Raw genomic sequence first — 18,622 nt, forward strand, 5'->3', positions numbered from 1 at the left:
AGCAGGACACGACTGAAGCAACTGAGCTTAACTGATTAACTGTGTTGTTCCGGTCTTCTGCATCCTTGATTTTTTATATGCTTTTTCTAACAGTTATAGAAAGAAGTATGTAAAAAAGAATGCCAAACTGACTGTGAGTTTATTTGTTTCTGCTAGTTCTCTCAACTTTTGCTATATATACTATGAAGCTATGTTGTTGAGTGCATACAGACTTGAGATTGTGATATATTTTTTGCAGATTGACTTTTATGATTATGAAATATCCTTTTTTAATTTCTACCAATGCCTCTTGCCTTACAGCTATTTTGTGTGATAGTAGGATAGCTAACCATGCTTTGTTTTGGTTAAGATTGATATTTTTCCTAATCCTTTACTTTTAACCTCTGACACAGTTTAAATTTAAACTATTTAAACTGTGTCTCTGTCTCTCATGGATTTTTTTCTTAGGTACAGTATGATAATATTATTCTTCTATTGGATAATATAGTTCATTTAAATTTAATTAGTATTATATTTAGATTTATATTTACCACCTTATTATTTCTTTTCTATTTGACCCATCTATTTCATTTTCCTTTTTGAATTTTCATTTTATGATCAAATATTCTTATTATTCTATTTTTTTTCTTTATTAACTGACTAGTTGAATATTCACACTATTCTTCTCACAACTAGCCTAGAGATTACACATGTATCCTTGAAATAGTAGTCTTATTCAAATTTTAATGTCTAATACTTTCATGATAATACTAGAACCATGCAATAATTTAAGTCCATTAATCCCTCGGCCTTTTGCATGACTTTGGAATTTATTTTTAATTCTATAAATTCTTTAAATTTTCTAAGATACTTACTACTACTGCTTTGTATGGTAAATAATTATAAACCTACTTATTTAACCTTCCTGCTAGCCTTCATTTATTTTTGCATTTTCATATTTCCATCTGGGACAATATTCTTTCTGCTTGAAGAACATTCTTTGATACTCATTTTTTTTTTTTTTTTTAACGCTAGCTAGGTGGTTTATTTTATTTGTTCAAGGACTCATCTTGCAAGCTTTAATAGCAAGCATGGGCTTTGATTCTGGGAGCCCAGATTCACAGACTTAGGAAGACAAAAGCGAATTGTGCTCCATATACATGGACGCAAACTAAAGGCTTGTGGTTAATCAAATTGTAGTTTTAACTTTCTACAGCCTCGCAGCCAGAAGTCACAGGTCCTTTGGGTCCTTTTGGATGCCCCAGAGGGTATCTGCACTCTTCTTGAGTTGGGCAACCTCTTCATCCTTCAGCTTCTGGCTGATAACGCTGGTTAACCCCCGAGCATTCAGGACACATGGAAGGCTCAGGAAGACTTCATTCTCAATGCCATACATGCCCTTCACCATTGATGACACTGGGTGAATCCTGGATAGATTTTTCAACATGGATTCAATAAGATCAGCCACACTTAACCCAATAGCCCAGTTGGTATATCCTTTTAGCTTGATGACTTCATAGGCACTCTCAACCACCATCTTATGCACTTCCTTCCAATTTTCACTATCATTGTCTGTTCCCATTTCTGGATTCAGTTCCTGGGGAGAAACACCTGCCACATTCACTCCGCTCCAAACAGCCACGCTTGAGTCACCATGTTCTCCCAAAATCCATCCGTGGCAGCTGCTGGGATGAATGCCAAGTTTTTCAGCCATAAGATAGCGAAATCTAGCAGAATCCAGATTACATCCACTCCCAATCCCACGGTGCCTGGGTAATCCACTTAGTTTCTAGGTAACATATGTGAGAATATCCACTGGGTTGGAAACCACAATGATGATGCAGTCAGGACTGTACTTGATGATCTGAGGAATGATGAACTTGAAGACGTTAACGTTTCTTTGCACCAAATTCAGGCGACTCTCCCCCTCTTGCTGGCGAACTCCTGCAGTTACCACCACGCTCTTGGAATTGGCAGTGACAAAGTAATCTTTGTCTGCCACAATTTTTGGTGTCTGAAGGAATAAGCTCCCATGCTGCAGGTCCATCATTTCTCCTTTGAGTTTATCTTCCAAAACATCCACAAGAGCAAACTCATCAGTCAGAGACTTTCCCAGAATGCTCATGGCACATGCCATACCAACTTGTCCAACACCCACTACAGTGATCTTGTTGTTTGGGATCGTTCCCTCTTCTTCTGCAACTGGTGCAATCAGTTTGTCCTTAAGCGTTGCCATTGTGCCCAGGGGAAAGAAAGTTCTCCAGACAGTGGTGAGGGCTGCACGAAGAAGACGAGGTCAGCAGCGTGAGTCTCCTCGGCGTAGGATCAGCAAGGAGGGAGCTGACACTTTTTTAAAGCTGATAAGTTGGCAATAAGTTTTTAGGTTTTTATTGTCTTAATAGGCTTTGTCTCACCTTCATTTATGAATGACATTTTTTTCTGGGAATTCTAGATTGACATTTTATTTTCTTTCAGTACTTTAAAAAATTTGGTTTCATTAGCTTCTGAGGCATCGTTTCATTTATACACACACATTTTGAAACTATTGCTGTGACATTTAGTAAAAGTACAGTGAGAGCGGGAGTAGAGAAATGAGCACGAACCATTTTAGCTTAAATCCATCTTTGTTGTTTACTAACTACATACACTTGACAAGCTGCTTAATCTTTCCAAAAATAATCAGGCTACCTACCAGGAAGTTTTATATATATATATATTCGCTTATACATTGAGAGATGCTATAGCACATTGATTAAGGCCTCAGGCTTTGAGGTCAAGAAGCCCAAACTAAACTCCTAGTCCTAAAAAAAAAAAAAACTCCTAGTCCTTCCACTTAGCAACTGGGACCTTCATGAGAGTCGTGACCTCTGAGCTCCAGCTGCAAGGCAACTGTAAGATCATTCTACGCCTTTGCACAGTGAGTAAGGGATGAATGAGATAATGCATGTAGAGCCAGAGCACAGTGCCTGGAACATAATAATTGCTCCATAAATCTGAGTTTTTCGCATGAACAATAAATCATAATTAATATACTACCAAATACCATACCAGCATCTAGGACTAGCAGTTGAACTGTAAACATAACTCAGATGCTCCCTTCAGACACTTTCAGAGAACCACTGATATCCAAGCCTAACCCTTCAGGCCCTAGTAATGATAACAATCGGGGCTGTCACAGCTATAAAGAAATTAAGAATTAATTACTTTTGAATTAAATTTAAGAAGGTCGATAATCCAGGGTGATAGAGAGATTTGCCAATCAGTAATGCTGGGGTGGGATTGAATTGTGTCTGAAAGTTCTATCTGCCTGAAAAGATTAAGGCAACGTGGAATGTGTTAAGTCCTGTTCCTAACCCTGCAGCTACTACGCTGCAAATACCATTCAATCAGCCTCTGAACTGCAAAGACAAAGCATACACGATCTATTTACTCAAGATGTTTACAGGTTAATGAGGGATCTGTTTACTCGAGATGTTTACAGGTTAATGAGGGCGAGGGGCAAGGAAACTAGAAATTTCAAGAGACTGATTAAGTGCTGTGATGAGGTGAGTGCAGGAGGCTGTGCAGGACAGAGAAAGGGCATGCAGCCCAGAGGAATGAAGGAGGCAGGGGGTAGGCTAATGAATGCAACATTCTCCTTATCGAAGGAAAAAGTCACGTATTTCATTCTTTGTGACAGACACATCCACTGTGATTAGGACCCAGCTTCAAAAATCAGAGCTATAATGCCCAGTGTTTCCTGGTCTCCTAATCCTTGGGGAAGACTTGAAATTCACAGCACTTTGTGGCTTTTTTCCAGTTCCCTCAGAGAGATTTTCCACATCACAAAACCACCTTGACATTTAATTCTCTGTGACTGGAGAGTTCAACTAAAAGCAAAGCAGCCCAAGTAAAAAAGGGTTTAATGTCAAAGACTTCCCAACTGCAGAAAGATTGAGAGGCCACGCTGACTCTCCTTTGGGCTCCAGCCACCTCCCTCACTTAAAACAAAAACAGAAAAAAAAAAAAAAAATGCCCCCTCCCCCCAAATCCTATCCTTATATGAGATTCCCACCAAACCAGCCTTACTTCAGATGAGGAAACAGGAGGTGGGCTTACAAAAGAAAAAAAAAAAAAAAAAAACTGGAACACATTCAGATAATTAACTTGATGTTAATCTGGCTGAAACAAAAGCCAAGAAAGTCCATCATCTAAATACTTACACAGCTTTCTACTTCATTACAACTAGATGCTGGTTACATTAAAACAACTGAATGTTTTAAAACATCAGAGTGCTAGAAAGCAAGTCAAGGAAATCTCCAAGGGGGAAAACAAAAACAAAAAAAGATCTGTGAACCGAAAAAAAAAAAAAAAAACCATGAACAGTGAGCAAAGAAAAAGAGCAGAGTTGCCCCAGAGAAAAATGCATATAGCAGTGCTGGAATCAAAACAGCCTGGGGACAACAAAAGACAGGAAAGCTGATTCAGGGACTTTTTCCTGGGCTCTCAAAAGGGGCTGAAATGGCTTCAAAACATTAGCATCCACCTGGTTCCCCAAAGAAGCACCCATGAATCCTCTCTAAAGAAAAGAATCTTCAAGTCAGGTTCTCAACAATTTCAATAAGTTCCACTATACAAACACTCACAATTAAAATAAAAAATCATTAAACATACAAGAAAACATCCTCCATGGGAAAGAAGTAGCAGAAGCAAGAAGCAAAAAATTCAGATCCCAAAGAATTTATCAATCTACAAAGAAAACTCAAAAGAAGCTAGAAAAGTTACTAGACTTGATAAGAGAGTTCAGCAAGATGACTGGACATAAGGCAACTATACAAAAATTGACCACAGTTTTATACATCGGCAGCCAAAAATAAAGTACATAGAAATAAAACAAAAGATTTACAGGACATGTATGGAGAAAACTTTATTGAAAGACATTTTAAAAGACATAAATAAGTGGAGATTTATATACTATTCCCATGAAGAGAAAAGTATGTCAATTTTAAGCAAAACATCCCAATAGCATATTAAAGAAACTTTGACAAACTGATACTAAAACTTACATGGAAGAAAATAATCAAGACACTTCACAGGAAAAAGAAACAGGGTGAGCAGTAATTGCCCTATTAAGATACTAGGACTTATTTTAAAGTTTTAGTAATTAAGACACATTATAAATAGAACAAAATTGAGAGCCCAGAAACAAACCCACGCACATATAAACTTGACAGAGATGTCTTATTTCAATGGGAAATGTGAAAGTGAAAGTCACTCATTTGTGTCTAACTCTTTGCAATCCCATGGACTATACCGTCCATGGAATTCTCCAGGCCAGAATACTGGAGTGGGCAGCCTTTCCCTTCTGCAGGGGATCTTTCCAACACAGGGATCGAACCCAGGTCTCCCTCATTGCAGGCAGATTCTTTACCAAGTGAGCTATCAGGGAAGCAATGGGAAATAAACTATTACAAAACCTGTCTGAAGGCAACTGGATATTAATATAAAAAGAAGTTGAAACTGGACTGATATTTCACATCTTTTACAAAAATCATAACCAGAAGTATCAACTACTAAATGTGAGAAGCGAAACTTAAAAAAATTAAAGAACATATGGGAGAATCACTTTGTAACCATGAGGCATGAAAGGATTTTCTACATGACACAATATAATCATAAAATACAAACAAATTGAACTAACTAAAAATAAAAAATTTTCACTTTTCAAGAGACATCATAAAGAAACCAGTAATAGAAACCTTAAGCTGGGAGAATATATTTTGAGCACATTTAATTAACAAAAGGATTAGTATTCAGGATATATATTTTTTAACTCTATAAAGCAATGAGACAAAGGAAAAACACAACATAAACAGCAAGAAACATGGAAGGTATTTCACAGTAACGGTAACAAAAAGGCAAGTAAAAATGGGAAAAGAAGCTCAACCCTATTAGTGATTAGGGAAAAGAAAGTTAGGACGACAAGGGAAGATACTGCTTCATACTGAAAAGACAATGTTTGTATTGAAAATTTAGGAGAACAGCAATACCAAATGCTGGTGAGAATGTGGAACAACAAGAACTCTAAAACATGTCTGGAGAAGGAGAGGCTACTTGGACAAGCACTCTGGAAAATGACTCGTCATTATTCCACTAAACTCAACATTTACATACTTTCCACCTCAGCAGTTCTACTCCAAGTACATACCACGAAGATCCCGTTGTACATGTGCTCCAAGAGATATATACAAGAATGTTAACAGCAATGTTATTTTTAAGACCAAAAAAATGTATAATAAAATAATAAAAAATTGAAAAGGGATCAATCCAATCTCCATGAAGGAGAGCAGATAAATGGTGGCATATGGTCAATCCTAAAGAAGATAAACCCTGAATATTCATCGGAAGGACTGATGCTGAAGCTTCAATACTTTAGCCACATGATGTGAAGAGATGACTTATTGGAAACGTCAGTCATCATTTTCCTGATGCTGGAAAAGACTGAACACAAAAGGAGAAAGGGTGGCAGAGGATGAGATGGCTGGAGAGCATCGCCGACTCAGTGGACGTGAATTTCAGTGAACTCTAGGAGATGGTGGAGGACAGAAAAGCCTGGCCTGCTGCAGTCCATGGGGTCACAAAGAGTCAAACATGACTTAGTGACTGAGCAACAACAACCAATTTACAAGGTCAAACACAGAACAAATTAACGAACTACAATTATAGGCAACATGAATGATCCTCTGAAGCATAATTTTGGGGGGAAGACAAGTTAAAAAAGCTAAATAAAGTACAAAATCATTCTTATAAATCTCAAAAAAAGGAAAATTTTTGCATGTGTGATAAGATTGTTTTTAAAAGGCAAGGGGATAATAGATAAATAATAAAGAGAACAGTTTTACTTCTGGGAAGAAGCATCTAGGCAGGATGAGGAAATAGTTTATGTTGAAACATAAATAGTTTAAACAGTATTAGCAATGTTCCAGCTCCTCAGCTGTGCAGTGGGTTTGTGACTGTTGGTTTTATTATGATGAAAATGAAATGTTAGTCGCTCAGTCGTGTCTGACTGTTTGTGATCCCACAGATTGTAGCCCATCAGGTTCCTCTGTCCATGGGATTCTCTAGGCAAGAATACTGGAGTGGGTTGCCATTCCCTCCTCCAGAGGATCTTCCTGACCCAAGGATCGAACCCAGGTGTCCCATACTTCAGGCAGATTATTTACTGTCTGAGCTACCAGGGAAGTCTTTTATTATGATACTTACTACCTTAAGTAATATGGGCTTCCCAGGTGGCGCTAGTGGTAAAGAACCCGCCTACCAAGAGACATGCATTCAATCCCTGAGTCGGGAAGATCCCCTGGAGGAGGGCATGACAACCCACTCCAGTATTCTTGCCTGGAAAATCCCATGGACAGAGGAGCCTCGTGGGTCACCATTGAAAGGGTCACACAGAGTCAGACACGACGGAAGCAACTGAGCATGCACACATTTAAGTGTATATTACAGAAAGGCTTTTGTATCCATCAAACACTACACAATGAGAAAGACAAAATATTTATCTGAATGTCGTGGGCTAAGCTTCTGCACAGGGAAAAGGTCCAATCATCTCTTGGGACAGGATGTATGTGAAGATGCTACATTCACTCTTAAAAACATATTTTAAGGAAAAAACAAAAATACTTGCCCTGGTAACTTCCTATAAGGGGCGTCCCTGGTGGCTCAGTGGTAAAGAATCCACCTGCCAATGTAGGAGATGCAAGATCCCCTGGAGAAGGAAATGGCAGCCCACTCCAGTATTCTTGCCTGGGAAATCCCATGGACAGAGGAGCTTGGGCTACAGTCCATAGGATCAAGAGTCGAATACAACTTAGCAGCTAAACCATCACCACCAACTTCTTATAAATATACAATTTTCCCCTTCTTTGAAAGAGCAACTATACTAACATTTCCTAATAATAACTCATACGCCCCCAGCCTTCAGTTTACAAACTGTTTCCATACACATGACCTTACTGTATCTCAGAAGAACAAGTCAAGTGTCTCATCAAGGATGTGGCTGCGACCTGGGAGGAAAGGGTCAGATTTTGTTCATTCCTGCTTCTTCATCCTGGAAGCTCTAGTCTCCCAGTCTTTGGTTTTCATCAAATTCCTCCTTTCCCTTGACTCTGGGTACAGAATTTTAGTATCCCCAGATCAGTCACCAACCTGATCTTACCTGATCTCATGAATCCTTCCCAACATCTTTCACTGTGCTTCTGAGCAACAGACAACGCAGTCAGAGAGCAGATTTGCATCATCACTATCCTCTAACAACTGTCATTTGTGAAGACCAAATGAGCTCGTGTATAGATATGCATCAACGCTGGTACTCAGGAACATAGCAGATGTACTGGAAATATAATCCCATCCTCTTTCAAACCTCCTGATAAAAATAATAGGACCAGACAAGGAAAATTAAGTAACAAATTGGAACAGATATGTCTGGATGATGGACTGTAAGTAATAGGATATAAAGCTTTCCCAGTAGTCTGGAATTTTGGTTTCTGCCCAGAGCAGGCCATGTCTCTCCAGCTTGCAAAGCTCTGTATTCTGGCCAGTACAAACATGCCCACTCACACGCATGCATAACACACACACACACACACACACACACACACACACACACACACACACACACACACACACATCTAGTAGACCCACAGTTATCACATGAATCAAAGGATCAGTGTTCATTACAGAATGTCTGCTCCCAAGTCCTCCTGCTTTGGGCTTTATGCTCACTGGACTCTCATTTTGACCTCTAGACTTTGAGAGCTATGTCAGTTTCCTATGGCTGCTGTAATAAATTACCACATTTACTGTCTTAAGACCACAGAAATATATTATTGCACAGTTCTGCAAAATATAGGCCTAAGGTCAAGGTGTTAGCAGGGCTGGTTCCTGTCTGGAGGCTCCAGGGAAGGACTTTTGTTTCCTCGCCTGTTTCAGGTCTTAGAGGCGCCCACTTTCCTCTGCTGATGGTCCTCTTGCTCCATCTTTGAAGCCAGTGGTGTTGCATCTCTGTAACCAGTCTTCTACTGTAGTCACGTCTTCTCTGGGCACAGTTGGAAAAGGTTGAAGGCAGGCAGGAGGAGAAGGAGATGACAGAGGATGAGATGGTTGGATGGCATCACCGACTCGATGGACATGAGTTTGAGTAAACTCCGGGAGTTGGTGATGGACAGGGAGGCCTGGCGCACTGCAGTCCATGGGGCTGCAAAGAGTTGGACACGACTGAGCAACTGAACTGAGCTGAACTGAATCCATATTTTGATTGGGCCACGTGAACAGTCCAGAACACTTGCTCCATCTCGAAGTCCTTGACTTAATCACATCTACAAAGTTCCTTTTGCCATGAAAGATAAGAGATTCACAGGTCCCAGGATCAGAACATGGACATCTGGTGGGGGTGACACCTGCTCACCACAAGGGCCCCACGTGGATTCTAGCTCCGTTCTTAGACTCATTCTAATCCTTTCTCTCCTTCCCCAGGATAAAACAATGGTTCCCTAGCTGCAGTCAATGAATGGGAAGCTCAGGGCTTAGCCAGAAAACCACAGCCACAGAAATCTAAGTCACCCTGCCCATCTCAACACGTCAGTCTCTCTCCCAAGGTGGAATCAGAATTCAAATCAACACTCAGGAAATTCCTTCCCATCTGACAAATCAATGTTTAACTTCATGATCCACTTATCAGAGTTGAGTCTCCTGGTATTTCTCAAAACATGTGGTTCCTTCTATGGGATGTTGGAAGCCACCTGCCAGAAACACGCACGGTCTGTTTTTTACCCATCATGAGCCCAACTGGCAACAAGCAGGTCATCGTATTGGCACTGGAGGCTTCTAGAAACACTTCCAATTCCAGCTCAAGACCCAATACGCTCTTCTGAGCACTCCACCCACCACATGGGTGGACCCCCACTGCTCTGGGGAGTGCCAACAGGCCCTGGGCAGTGCAGTGCTACCAACTGTACATGTCTGGGAAGAGACCCCAGATCTGCACGGTTCTCCCAGCAGTGGTTCTCAATGGGCGGTGATTCTGCTCCCCGGGGGGCATTTGGCAAGGTCTGAGACATTCCTGAATGTTATGACTAGGGGTAGGGAGTGAAGTCGGGGGCTACTTTGGGGGGCATCAAGTGCATAGAGGAGGATGCCACTCACAGCCTAAAACACACAGGATGGACGCCCAGAGCTAAGTTATCCAGCCCAGAACGCCAAGAGTGCGGAGGCCAAGAAACCCCACTCCAAATAAGTCAAAAACAAGATGGCAATTCTCCATCTGTTTCATTCAAACTATTTTGAGATAAATGCTATTGGCAATTTCCTAACAAGGAAACTGAGATGGGGGTGGTTTTCAGGGTTCATGACATTTTAAACACCAGGATGGATACTGGCAAATAAAACTTGTTCCACATTCTCCTGCTGATTTGCCTAAATACCAGGAAGGACTCAGAAACACATACATGACCAAGGAAGAAAGTGGTGGCTGAGTGAGTTCACGGAAGGTGGCTCGGCTGCCTGACAGACACATGTGATGGACAGAAGCTGTGATGAACAGAAGATGTTCAGTGAACAGAAGCTGGTTTTCTTTCAAGCGTTCTGGAACACCCCTGAACGAGGTGACACTGTGCCTTTGCTTATCAAAACTTCTAAATGGAGGGCAGTGCTGATTTATCTAAGGCTAGATGGAGAAAGGGCTCCCGGAAGGTGGTGTCTGAGCTGAAATGTGAAGGATGAAAAGGAAGTAACAGGGTGAAGAAAAAAAAATTAATAAGAGAGATTCAACATGCAAATAATATTTTTTTAAAAGCTGACAGGAGACAATGAAGATAGAATAAAAAGGAGAAAGAAGAAGAAGGCGAAGAAGAAGAATTTCCCAGAACTGAAAAATACAAATTTCCAAACCTCAAGATCACACCAAGCGCTAGCTACAGGGAATTCCCTGGGGGTCCCACAGTGAGGAGTTGCTGTTTTCACTGCACAGGTTCAATCCCTGGTCAGGGGCTTAAAATCCCATAGGGCATGCGGTGTGGCCAAAAATTAATGAAAAAGAAATGCCAGCTACAACATGGCATAACATTGAACAGTTGTTAGCACAAGGGATATAGAAACAGCCCTAAAACTTTACTGAGAAAAAGAATTCAAAAGTGTCAAAGTATGGATATCCTCAGCTCTTTATAAAACTGAAGATAAAGACGAAATGGAAAAAATAAGGGATAAACAATATGGAGTCTGTTTTGGGGACAATGAAATGTAATAAATTAATGTTGTGATGATACCACAACTCTGAATAAGTTAAATACAATGAACTGTACACTTTTAATGAGTGAATTGTACAATATGGGAATTATCTCAGTAAACCTGTTAAAAATTGTTAGAGAAAATTGCTTCCAAACTATCTGTCAAGAGTGAGGTCAATAAAAACGCTTTTTCAGACACTTAAGGAATCCAAAATTCTATCTCCCGAGTTCCATTTCCAGAAGCTATGTACCACTAAAATAAACAGAAAAACAGAGAGTCCTGGGATCTAAGAAATAGAGAATAGAACTCAGGAAAGACAGGAAGAGAATTCCAACAAGCATGATAAAGAGACAAAAGTGATGCGATAGGCTTGACAACCAAACAAATTCAGATGCCAGCAGAGCCCACGTGGCTCCAGGAAGGATAACTTCAGGAAGAAAAACAGTGACTTGTTCTTAGTATGCACACATTCAGAGGAGCTTTTCAGATCTATCAGAAGGCTTTAGAATTAATTAGTAAGAGGTAACTAGAAAATGAAGGAAACCATGAAAAAGTAGTGATTATTACCTCCAGTAAAAGCAAAAAAGTTGCACAAGAAAGGAAATTTAATTATAGCATACCATGTGACCTAGCTATGAATAACAGCTCAACAATGATCATGATGAAAAATTTAAATGTCGATTTAGCTAAAATTGATAATATAACTGGGGCTTCCCTGATAGCTCAGCTGGTAAAGAACCCATCTGCAATGTGGGAAACATTTTAGCTAAATGTTGATTTAGCTAAAATTGATAATATAACTAACTCTTTTGGGAGGAGAGACAGAGACACACACAGACAGAGAGAGACAAAGACAGAATGAGAACATGTGCGTGCGCACACGCGCGTGTGTGTGTGTGTGTGTGTGTGTGTGTGTGTGTGTGTTAGAGCCAACTCAATAAGAGACTTAAATTCTCCCCTTTCATAGTTGAAAGTCAACACATAACAAATAATTTAAAAGAATCAAGGAAGAGTACTAAAACCATTTTGTTCAGAATACACAGGATTTAATAAAAATAAAATAGGAGAAATAGCTAAAGGGTTTGCAATAGTTGCCTTAAGACAGCCGGAACTGGGACCAAGAGGTATGGGGACATGGGCAAATATTTTTAATTGTAAGCAGGGCTAGCTGATCTTTAAATTACACAGATGATTTGTTAATTACAAAATAAACCCCCATATTTACTTCTCATTTCTGCTTCACTCCTCTGGCACTTTCTCAGTTTCTTTCCACCCAGTTCAGGGTCATTTTCTTCCAACGCAGGCATGAATTGAGGCCAATTTGTATCTCAGCTATAAACTGAAAGCAGGATTAAAAAGCTGAGTTTCTTTTTTTCTTTTTCTTTTAAGAGTTCGCATTTTACTACGTTACTCTGGAGAGAAAGTCAGTGGAATCTGACGTGAGGAAAATTGGAAAGCACTTTGCCTTTTACTTCCCATCGCCCGCTTTGTGTTCTAGATGTGTTATTGCCAATTGACTACTCTGTTGGCCACACTAAATGTTATTTTTCAGACAGACTTTAAAGGAAAACTGAAGATCAGAAGGTTACTGAAAAAGGAGAAAAATAACGACTGCTTTGAAACTTAGCAAAGAGTTTGACTTTTTAACATGCTTAGAAAAATCATGGGTTCAACCTTCTCTCAACCTGAATGGGAGTTAGGGAAGAATGAAAACTCTCCCCTCCAAGTAAGAAAGGTCTCCGTGGAAAATAGGAAGAATCCTACAGGGCAGGAGAGATGGTATCAGAAAAGCAAAATCCACACAGGAGCCCTGTACGTTCTCATCTCAACTGGAGCCACGGAGAGGAAGCAGAGGAATCTGAGGACAATTCCTGACGCTGGATGGCACCTTGGAAACAAGAACTGGGCTCACAGACTCACTTGGCCACGTACTGACAGTGTCACCTCTGGCCCTTGCAGTTCTCTGCAAGAGTAAGCGGATAAATGCTGACTGCCGGGGATGCTGTAAGGAACTAAGTTAACACATACAACATGCTTACTACTGAAGCAGCTCAACACGAGGTAGATCCTTTCGCTGTGACTGTTTGAGAAAGAAACGTGACATCTTCCAGGGCTGAGGGACACGGGGCAGCAAGGACTCCGGTGCTCAACTGACTGTCATTCGATGGACTGACCGGAAGGGGCGGGGTCAATGCAGAAAGCCCTGCACCCAGAGGAATCCTGTCTTTGCCTATGTGAAAGTCTCCTTTGCTCCCAAATCAAAACTACCAAACATGGTTTGGAAACTTCTGCTGAGATGCTTGGACACCTACCAGAAGTTCCAGGAAGACCAGAAGCTTCTGGGTAGAGGACGATGACGGGAAAGCATTTGTCTTCTGGACGTACCTTGTGCCTTAACCACAATTCGGAATGGATTTCTTAAAGGGGAGAATCCACTGGGGAGGCTTCATGAGGGCCTATCACACCATGTGTTCCACACAGATATTCAATGCGTGTACATGGAAGATACTCATTAGAAAGGGAGTAGCAATAATGTATAAAAGGCCTGAGTCATCTTGGTTCATACTTGATCACTTTCTAGCATTGTCCATGGTTGTACCACCAAGTCACAGCCACCAAATGGAAGACATACCCATTCAACTGAAGGCAGAGGCCACGGAAGTTTCTAGCATGGTGTGCGATGCCCACCTTCCACTGCTCAGGTTAGCCATGTGCTCTGACTCGGAAGTGCTGAATGCACAGTTATTTACTATCTTTGTTCAGAAAGAGTATGCAAAAGATAACCACCCGGAGTCTTCGTCTCTGGTCTCACATTTCGCCAAAGTTTGCAGCTGCAAACCCCCCCTACTTGCCCTCAGATGATAAGGCCCGTGTATCCTTGTCTCCAGGAGCATAATATAGCAGCTCCCACCCTTCCAAGTGACTCCACTTTGTGGTGAAAAGTAGTGCCCTTTAAGTATCTGAACACAGGATGCAGCATGTCTTTAGCTATGCTGATATTTTTATTAGGATTGTTGTTGGTTTTAGTGATGTTCTGGTTCCAAGTTGCTTTGGTTTTGTGAGGCCAGCCCAAATAAGCTCTATTAAGTGTACAATTTTGCAAAATGTGAGGTCTTTACAGGCGGATGGGTTACCGCAGAAAGTGCTCTGCGGAGTGAGAAGGGTGCCATAGCTTCCTAACCGCTCTCAGCTGCAATTAACATGAACAACTTCTGTGATCCATCCTCTGCACCATAAAGATTCGTCTAGTACCAGTAATCACGATCATTACGGTGTAACTATGAACACCTATGGATGCTGACTGTGGACCAGACACTGCTCTCACCATGTGAATTAGTTTAATCAATGCTACGTGGTAAGTGCTATTTTCTTCTTGTTTTAGAGAAGGAAACAAGCACAAGAAGTCGTCCCTCACCACGGGCCAGATGGAAAGTGGAAAGTTCTCCTGCCTCTCCCTGGTAGGCTTATGGTCTCCTCTGCAAGCTCCCCTCTGCCTCATCTCCCCTCCACCAGGCACAGAGTTTAAGGGGCTTCCCCATTCACTTAGAGGTGGGATGAGACCCACACCCAGGTACCCTGGCTCTCTTTAACCTGCCTTTAATAGCTGAAGAAGAAAGGTGGTTAAAAGATATTAAAGGTAACAAATCAGGCAGTAGAGTTTAGGAACATTTAATAGGAAAAGGTAAATATTAAGAAAGGTAATTAGCTAAAATTGGAAGGAGTTAGAGGGTGAGGATAAGATATGAAGAATTACATAAATTTAATTATTGGTTCATAACAGGGTGTTAACAGATAGCTGGAGAAATACTATATTTGGAACATTATATAAAACTGTAATCAGCCAGAGAGCCACTAGAGCTATATTACAGAACTTAACCATCGGAGGAAACACAACTCTGTGGATATACACAAGAGACACACAATGATTCAGCAGGACTGAAACAGATGTATGGGCACAGAAGTATCAGCCAATGCAAATACAGAGAGAGCTGAGACAGCAAATGTAAAATCTGGAGGTTGAATTCACTGGGAAAAAGGCATTAAACCAGACAAAGAATGGCAATACATGATTCTAAAAGATACATATCACAATAGGCATTAAACAGTTATCCACCAAACCACAGCATCGACATTCAGTTCAGCCATTCAGTCGTGTCCAACTCTTTTTGACCCCATGGACTGCATCATGCCAAGCTTCCCTGTTCATTACCAACTCCCGGCTTACTCAAACTCAGGTGGGTGATGCCATCCAACCATCTTATCCCATTGCCCCCTTCTCCTCCCGCCTTCAATCATTCCCAGCATCAAGGTCTTTTCCAATGAGTCAGTTCTTCACATCAGGTGGCCAAAGTATTGGAGTTTCAGCTTCAGCACCAGTCCTTCCAATAAATATTCAAGACTGATTTCCTTCAGGATGGACTGGTTGGATCTCCTTGCAGTCCAAGGGACTCTCAAGAGTCTTCTCCAACACCACAGTTCAAAAGCATCAATTCTTCAGTGCTCAGCTTTCTTTATAGTCCAACTCTCACATCCATACATGACTACTGGAAAAACCATAGCTTTGACTAGATGGACCTTTGCTGGCAAAGGTCTCTGCTTTTTAATATGTTGTCTAGGTTGGTCATGACTTTTCTTCCAAGGAGCAAGCGTCTTTTAATTTCATGACTGCAGTCACCATCTGCAGTGATTTTGGAGCCCCCCAAAATAAAGTCTCTCACTGTTTTCACTGTTTCCCCATCTATTTGCCATGAAGTGATAGGACCAGATGCCATGATCTTCGTTTTCTGAATATTGAGTTTTAAGCCAACTTTTTCACTCTCCTCTTTCACTTTCATTAAGAGGCTCTTTAGTTCTCCTTTGCTTTCTGCCATATGGGTGGTGTTATCTGCGTATTGAGGTTATTGATATTTTTCCCAGCAAGCTTGATTCCAGCTTGTGCTTTATCCAGCCCAGCATTTCACATGATGTACTCTACATGTAAGTTAAATAAGCAGGGTGACAATATATAGCCTTGATGTACTCCTTTTCGTATTTGGAACCAGTCTGTTTTTCCATATGCAGTTCTAACTGCTGCTTCTTGATCTGCATACAGATTTCTCAGGAGGCACGTCAGGTGGTCTGGTATTCCTATCTCTTGAAGAATTTTCCAAACTTTGTTGTGATTCTTACAATCAAAGGCTTTGGCGTAGTCAATAAAGCAGAAGTAGATGTTTTTCTGGCACTCTATTGCTTTTTTGATGATCCAAAGGATGTTGGCAATTTTGATCTCTGGTTCCTCTGCCTTTTTTAAATCCAGCTTTAACATCTGGAAGTTCAGGGTTCACTTACTGTTGAAGCCTGGCTTGGAGAATCTTGAGCATTGCTTTGCTAGCGTGTGAGATGAGTGCAATTGTGCATCAACATTAATGAAACAAATTACTGGAGATACAAGGAGAGAGAGCGGGTGTCACTAGGCCATGGTGGATCATTAATAAGAAGGAGACTAAATACTACAATCAATAATGTGAATCTAACCACTATACATAAAGTTCCATAGTCTGGAAACAAAAATAGTCTTTTTATTCAAACATTCATGGATCTTTAAGAGAAAAACTGTCTCCAGTTTAAGTCTCAAAAGAAACTTTCAAAACATCATGAAATTAGAAAGTAGAGATGATATTCATATATAATGAGAAATGCATAAAATTTAAAATCGCAAATCCTCTTTTCTCAGGGAATTTAAATCAATCTCCTGAACAATCTTTGATGAAAGAGAAAATCAAAATTGAAACTGCAGAATGTCTAGAAATCAGTGATAAAAAACATTTTATATCAGAACCCACAAGATAAAGCAGAAACAGTAGTCAGCACAAGTTTCTCAAACTTATAAACATATCACTAAATAAGAAAGAAAAATGAACTAAGAATTCAACTCAGGAAGTTAACAGAACAATAAAACAAGTTCTTAAAAAGGGAAAGAATCAATCTAAAAAAAAATAAGGAATTTAAAAACAGAAAAATAGCCAAACTAATAAATAATTACAAGGAATGCTTGCTCTTTAAAAAAGAGAAAAGAAACAATAGGCAAATGATTGAGTAAGAAAAAGAAGAAATTCACAAATACTTTAAAATACTGAGAAAATAATAATCAATCAGAAAAAAAGTTTAAAAATCCTTAAGACAATTCTGAGCTCTGCTAGATCAAATACAAATATATTTGAAAACACAAATTTTCTAGGACAAAAGAATTTCTCAAAACTGATGTAAAAGACAAAATCTAAACAGCCTGAGTGCTATAACAAAAAGAGGGCCAGTCATCAAAGAGCTCCCTACCAGCTCCCCTGAGACCTCATGTCTAGATGTATTCAAAGCATAGAAAAGGAAGGAAATATTCCCTCATTTGGAAGATTTGATACCAAAAACCAATAACAATTGTTCACAGAAAGGAAACTGTAGCCTAACGTCACATCTGAATATCGATGCAAAACTCCTAAATAAAATATTAGCAAACAATACCATTCACAACTGCTCATGAAATTCTTATTATTAAGTGCAAATTAATAAAACCTCTATCAGGACTTGTACGCTAAAAATTATAAAGTGCTGATAAAAGAGACCAAAATAAGATCTAAATAAATGGAAAAACATTGTATTTGTAGAAGACTCAACATGGTAAAGTTGTCAATTTTCCCCAAGTTGATACACAGTTTAATGAGATTTCTATCAAATCTCAGTAAGATTCTTTTACAGATACAAGCAAGATGATTCTAACATTAATACAGGAAGGCAAAGGAACTACAATAGCTAAGACAATTTTAAAAAAGAATAAAGTGGGAAAATCCATTTACCCTATTTCAAGATAGTATATAGGTGTAGTAACCAAGACTGTACTAATTATTAGTAGAGGGACAGACACACTATGCAAGTCATGTCTTACTCTTTGCCACGTTATGGACTGTAGCTTTCCAGGCTCCTCTGTCCATGAGGATTCTCTAGGCAAGAATATTAGAGGGGCAAGAATATAGAGATCCCTCTTCCAGGGGATCTCCCCAACCTAGGGATCAAACCCTCATCTCTTATGTCTCTTGCATTGGCATTTACCACTAACACCACCTGGGAAACGCAGCCCAACAGAGCAGAGAACGCAGAAATAAATCCATACACATATGACTGACCAATCTTTAGCAAAGATGCAAAAGCAGTTCCATGGTAGAAGGACAGTCTTTTCAGCAAATAACACTGGAACAATTATTACGTATCTACAGACAATTATATGTCAATAGTTTGCAGCATGTATCATTAAACATCACTAAACCTAACACTTTATATAAAAATTAATTCCAAATGAATCACACATCTAAATGTAAAACATAAAACTACAAAACTTTAGAAGTTAATAAAGAAG

At 39.9% G+C, this 18,622-nt stretch overlaps 1 protein-coding gene and 1 pseudogene across 1 annotated transcript in view; both read right to left on the reverse strand.

The window, feature by feature from the left end:
- The window catches only part of CPXM2 (carboxypeptidase X, M14 family member 2), a 135,598-nt gene that overhangs the window by 46,679 nt on the left and 70,297 nt on the right, over positions 1-18,622 (reverse strand). The gene's annotated exons all lie outside the window — the stretch shown is intronic.
- Positions 983-2,247, reverse strand: LOC136158355 (L-lactate dehydrogenase B chain pseudogene; annotated as a pseudogene).

Source organism: Muntiacus reevesi, chromosome 2 (genome assembly GCF_963930625.1).
Source record: "Muntiacus reevesi chromosome 2, mMunRee1.1, whole genome shotgun sequence".
Lineage (NCBI taxonomy): Eukaryota > Metazoa > Chordata > Mammalia > Artiodactyla > Cervidae > Muntiacus > Muntiacus reevesi.